At 37.8% G+C, this 6292-nt stretch overlaps 1 long non-coding RNA gene across 2 annotated transcripts; it reads right to left on the bottom strand.

Annotated features, from left to right (window-relative positions):
* Positions 1 to 549: 549 nt before the first annotated feature.
* LOC311113221 lies at positions 550 to 5733 on the bottom strand. Of its 2 annotated transcripts, none has more exons than XR_014610995.1 (2): positions 5216 to 5733; positions 550 to 3471 (listed from the first exon to the last, which is right to left on the bottom strand). It is a non-coding gene; the product is annotated as an uncharacterized lncRNA (long non-coding RNA). The 2 variants fall into 2 exon arrangements; XR_014610996.1 differs by lacking the exon at positions 5216 to 5733 and adding an exon at positions 4582 to 5208.
* Between the last annotated feature and the right edge of the window lie 559 nt (positions 5734 to 6292).

The following is a 6292-nucleotide window of genomic DNA, read 5'->3' as shown; positions in this document are numbered from 1 at the left end:
ATCAATATATGCGGCAGTATTTAAATTATTGAAATTGTTGGATGTCGCATTTTATATTTTTTGTTCAGTATATATATATATATATATATATATATATATATATATATATATATATATATATATATATATATATATATATATATATATATATATATAAACACACATCCCATCTGCTGACTACAGTGGGTAACGAGCACATTATTATTTTATTTTTTACATTTAGGGTTGTGAGTTCGATTCCCACGGGGGACCTGTTTGCACTCACTACTGTAAATCGCTCTGGATAAGAGTGTCTGCTAAATGACTAAAATGTACACCTAATGTAAATGTTTATTTTTCATTTCATTATATAATAATATTAAATTGAGTATTACAAAGAGAAGCATGTGTTGATTGATTAGTGAGAATTTAAAACAAACTTTACATCAACTACACATCTGCATTTAAGGCAATTTCTTAATCATTCAGTCAAATAAACAGATAATAAAAGATGCAACTAGGTCTATAATGCTCCTCCTACATGTAACAATACATATACAGTACCAGTCAAACGTTTGGACACACCTACTCACTCAAGGGTTTTTCTTTATTTTTACATTGTAGAATAATAGTGAAAACATAAAAATATGAAATAACACATATGGAATCATGTAGTAAACAAAAAATTGTTAAACAAATCAAAATATATTTTATATTTGAGAATCTTCAAATATTTACATTTTTAGTCATTTAGCAGACGCTCTTATCCAGAGCGACTTACAGTTAGTGAATACATTTTTTTATTTTTTTCATACTGGCCCCCCGTGGGAATCGAACCCACAACCCTGACGTTGCAAACGCCATGCTCTATCAACTGAGCTACATCCCTGGCGGCCATTCCCTCCCCTACCCTGGACGACGCTGGGCCAATTGTGCGCCGAAATAGCCACCCTTTGCCTTGATGACAGCTTTGCACACTTTTGACTGGTACTGTATTTAATGAACGTTCAATAATGGCAAAGGCATTTTATTCAGACAAAAAAATCATTTTTCAATCAGCACCTGTTTTCTCTATGGTCAAATAAAACTGATTGGAACCTTCATGAAGTAGTGAATGTTTTTCATGTCAACAACTTATCAATGTTATCAGAACAACATCATCACCTTTTCATATTCCTTTAGCTTGATGACTAGTACACAAATTAACTCAATGAAAAACAACTCAAGGTTAGAATCAAGAAATGCACATTATTCATCAACGTAATAATTTTGCAATATCCAAATCATATCAAATTCATTTGTGCACACATGGTCTTTTCTTAAATAATTCAGAGCTAATACTTGGTCGTACGGCCATTGTGTACCAACTACCAAATTAAGCATTCAAATAAACAAATTAAGCCTTCAAAGAAATGAACACCCTCCCTACAATCAAACATGGGGAGGTTTGATAATGCTGTGCGGTTGCTTTGCTGCCTCTGGTACTGGGGTCCTTGAACGTGTGCAAGACATCATGAAAACAGCAGATTATCAAGGGTTTTGGAGTCCAATGTTCAACCCAGTGTCCAAAAACTGGGTCTCTGTTGAAGGTTGTGGGTCTTCCAGCAGGATAACAACCCCAAACACACATCAAAAGCACCCTGGATTGGAATGGTTCAAGAAGAAATACTAGACTGTTCTGAAGTGGCCAGCGAAGACTCCAGATCTGAATCACATCCATAACCAATTGTGAGATCTGAAGACAGAAGTTGGTGGAGGGCACCCCTCAAACATTGAAGACATTGCATTGATTAGAGCAGTTTGCTGCTGAAGAGTGGGCCAAATTGCCAGTAGAAATGTGCAGCAAGCTCATTGATGGCTACAAGATGCATTTGTCTGCAGTTATTTTAGTCAAAAAATGTGCAACCAAGTACTTGCTCCAGGGTGTCAATAATCTTTCCATGCCATATGTCTTTTTTCCCCAGAAAAAAATAAAAATAAACTTCAGTTAACAAAAATGTAATTGGTTCTGCGATGTTGAAAATCCAATAATAAGGTATGGAGACCAAATGTTTGTTTTTATTTGAGAGGAAATAGGGAATTATTTAAGAAAAGCGCAAGGATGCCAATATATTTGGCCACAACTGTATCCAATCAAATTAATTTAGCTATATCCAAATCATATATCAAATCACATTCAAGACGTTTCAATGTTGGAATCAAGAAATGCACAATTCTATTCATCAGGAAGGACCTCTGTATCTTTGTAGTGACTGGGTGTATTGATACACCATCCAAAGTGAAATTAATAGCTTCACCATGCTCAAAGGGATATTCAATGCCTGCTGTCTTTTTGTTGTTACCCATCTACCAATAGGTGTCCTTCTTTGTGAGGCATTGGGAAACCTCCCTGGTCTTTGGGGTTGAATCTGTGTTTGAAATTCACTGCTCGACTGAGGAACCTTACAGATAATTGTATGTGTGGGGTAGAGATGAGGAAGTCATTCAGAAATCATGTTAAACAATATTATTGCACACAGAGTGAGTCCATGCAAATTATTATGTGACTTGTTAAGCACATTTTTACTCCTGAACTTATTTAGGCTTGCCATAACAAAGGGGTTGAATACTAATTGACAAGACATGTACTTGTACATCAAACTGCCTCAAGCTACAGAAATATGAGATTAATTCTGGCTCAGACAAGCCAAGGATCATGAAAGGCTACTTACTTAGTGACTTATATAATCATTTACATTTTGCAATATCCAAATAACATAATGAACAACATTGGAGGGTTTATACTTACTTGTATCCAATCAAATGAAATGTCATAATCAAAATGAAATAAACTTTTAAATATTTAATCTGATTTTAGACATGATTATGTCTCGAGATGAAAAAACAACAACCAAAGAAGGCCTATTTTTGAGTAAGAATTAATTTACACAATATGATTTCATGTGGCATAAACAAAAACACAAATTCCCAGTCAAAAACATAAGTCAGAACACAGCCTCTCTATTCTCTCATGTGATTCCAGGTCCTCTGACTGGGAAAATGTCTTTCCACAATAAGAGCAGTGGTATGTCTTCTCCTCCTGTGTATGTATTCTTTCATGCTTATTCAGATGCCTTAACCGGTTAAATATCGTTCCACACAGGGAGCAGTGGTAGGTCTTATCACGTCCCGTGTGTGTCCTGTCATGCTTATTCAGGGCCCCTAACTGGGTAAAACTCTGACCACACAGGGAACATTGGTATGGCTTTTCTCGTGTGTGTGTCTTCTCATGCTTTTTCAGACTCCCTAACCACCTAAAACTCTTTTCACACTGGGAGCAGTGGTAGGGCTTTTCTCCTGTGTGTATTCTCTCATGTGTTTTCAAGCTCCCTAACTGAGTAAAACTCTTTCCACACTGGGAGCAGTGGTGTCGCCCTGCTGGTTTGGACGTCTCTGGGTCTGGTTCACCTGAAGGACTCTTCTCGCTTTCAGAGTGAGAGTCTAGTCTCTCCCCTGCCAAAGACAGAGTATTTAGTTAAACAGAGACCTGAATGAAACCCCCACATGATAAAACTGTCTTCCTATGAATTTTTTTCCAGACTCAATAACCTGAGGCCAGTCTTCAGAACATTTCATAATTACAAATAAACTTGGGGACATTTTAAAAACAAATGATGAAGAGCTCCAAATCTAATCTTGCTCTAATGGATTGTCATGTTTTTAGGGTGAGCAGAGCTCTAAAATAACATATATTACAAACTATTTTAGTCAACGTTATAGGCTGCATTTGATCAATTGTTAACAACGTTTTGTTGGTGGCCCAATATCTGTAAAGTAATAATAGAAATTACAATATTTTCAAAATTATTGTTTTTCTGTTAAGCCAAGCCTTTCCTTCGAAATGGCTATCCATGTTTTGACCTAAGCCTTACAAACTCACAGACTTCTGATAATATGTTCAGTCTCCCCAAAAAGCTTGTCCAGTTCATGTAACATCCATAATGCTTAATTGGGAATCCATGTAACATCCATAAGGGGGAATCCATATTTGAATTAGATTGGATGGGGTGGGGTTAGCATCAAAGTGGATTTAATACTTTCTTGGGCACTGCTTGGCGATGCAAATGATGATAAACTGTCTACCGATTACAGATACCATCCAACGCAGGACACGTGCTGCTAAAACAGGTAGCCTACAGCAACGGGTCGGGCAATATCTCACAAGCTGTCGCTATGGAATGACCTAGGACTGAACGCTACTGTTAAAATATCCGTACTTACTCTTATTAACTGTATACATGATGGCAAGCATTGAAGGGCTACCCCTAAGGGTGAGATATTTAAGTTGTAATTTTGCGTGCAAATACTTTAACATTTTGTTGGTGGCCCACTCTTTAATGGTATACACATTTTACAGTGTACCTTTCTTACATTAAAAAACTGCATAATCAAAAATGCCCCTTTAAAACCATGCATCGGTTCAACAACAGTGTGTGACCTAGCCTATTTTAAAATCCAAGAGTGGAAGACTTGTATTGGCTCCTGTCATTAATGCTCAGCATTCACGAACAGTCCCATTACAAGTCAGAATGATGAATAAACTTCATTTAAAAATTACTTTACCTGTTGTCCACTGATTTTGTCCTTATGTCATGGGCAATCTTAGACAGAATATCCACAGGGAAGTGTTATTAACCCTACTTTCAGTAAGCTGGTCTGTATATCGTTTGTATTTCCGATTTTGTATTTTTAATACTGATGCAATTCGTACACAACAAACACTTGCACAATATGTAAACAATGTCGGAGCTTAACCACAGCCACAGACCGAACTTTGTCCCACGCAATCAGCTGGCAAGTTTCACAAGCACTTCCATCTGTTTGTGAGGGAACTTGCTTTGGTCAACAACTTTCAAGGTTAAATTCAGCTATTGGTTACATATTGTGCATCACATGCAATGCATCAGCGGATTGAAAATACAAGTGACAGACCCTACCGCCACAGCAAAAATTCGGGTAAACAATACTTTCCTGTGGATATTTTACCTTCACTTCCTACAGTCAAATGCACCAACACGGTAAAGTGTTAACACAGAACAATTAGAACATCTTTGGTGTTAATGTCATTTTATTCAACATTCTGGCCTGTAGATACTCTTTTTAGGGCCACTTCTTTCAGACTGAATATCCATGGTAACAGTCTGATGTTTAGGCAATTTGTGCCCTTGTTTTTAATTAAGATAGTAACGTTACTCACCGTTGTTAATCTGATCTCCAGTCTCCTCCTCTTTCAATGTTACAGTTATCTCCTCCTTCACTCCAAAAACTGCACCCTCCACTTTTTCTTCCTCCTCTTTCACTCTGAACTCTTCTTTCACTGCAACAGCCTCACCCTCTACTTCTCTTTTTACTGTGACATCCTCCTCTTCCTCCTCCTCTTTTACGACAATGTTCAGCCAAAGACCCTCTTTCTCCGTCCAGCAGACTTCCTCTTCTTTAGCAGGGGTGGAGTAGCTTAATGAGCTCATGGTCGGATGTTAGCTAGCTAGTTAGCACATTATTATCGACTAGCCTAGTGCTAGGCTGTTTTAGCTATCCAGCTAGCTAACTACTAGCAACGTAAATATGAAATTAAAAGGGGAAACTAGCTTGACGACAGAAGTGTGTTTAAAACACAGTAGCTAATATACACCGAACAGTCTAAAGACCTTAAATCTTTCGGCTATGTTAGCTAGCAAGCTACGGTGGTGGCAGACTAGTTGGTGTTATTGAAGAACCGTCACGTTCACTAGATAATACGTCACACTGGCAGCATCGCCTGAAAGACGCACATCGCCATCTGCTGACTGGAGTTGGTACTGCTGACTGGAGTAGGTAACGCAGTTGAGGGAAACGTTTTTTTACTCATTTATTTAATTAAATAATAAGGTAGCCGGATATGGCTAGAAGGGATCCAGCTTTTGTAAAATTAACGTCAGATTTGACCTTTCGTAGCAGGTTAGTATAATTAACGTAGCAGGTTAGAATGCAAAAAAAATTCCATTTATGCCTTAATTCGACAAATGCTGTCTCTCTTCTAGCCATAACTCATGTAGCCTTGCGGTTAGAGCATTGGGCCAGGAACCTAAAGATTACTAGTTCGAATCCCCGAACTGACAAGGTGAAACGTCTGTCAATGTGCCCTTTAGCAAGGCACTTAAACCTAATTGCTCCAAGGTCGCCATTGATAATGGCAGACCTTGGCTGTGACCCCACTCATCAAGGGTGTCTTAGATATGGATATGCGAAATTATAATAACTTGAGACAAAGAGAAGCATGTGTTGATTGATTAGT

This window comes from Coregonus lavaretus (assembly GCF_964263955.1).
Source record: "Coregonus lavaretus genome assembly, chromosome: 39".
In the NCBI taxonomy this organism is placed as follows: Eukaryota; Metazoa; Chordata; class Actinopteri; order Salmoniformes; family Salmonidae; genus Coregonus; species Coregonus lavaretus.
The sequence above is the reverse complement of the archived record's forward strand: the minus strand, read 5'-3'. Positions and strand labels throughout refer to the sequence as shown.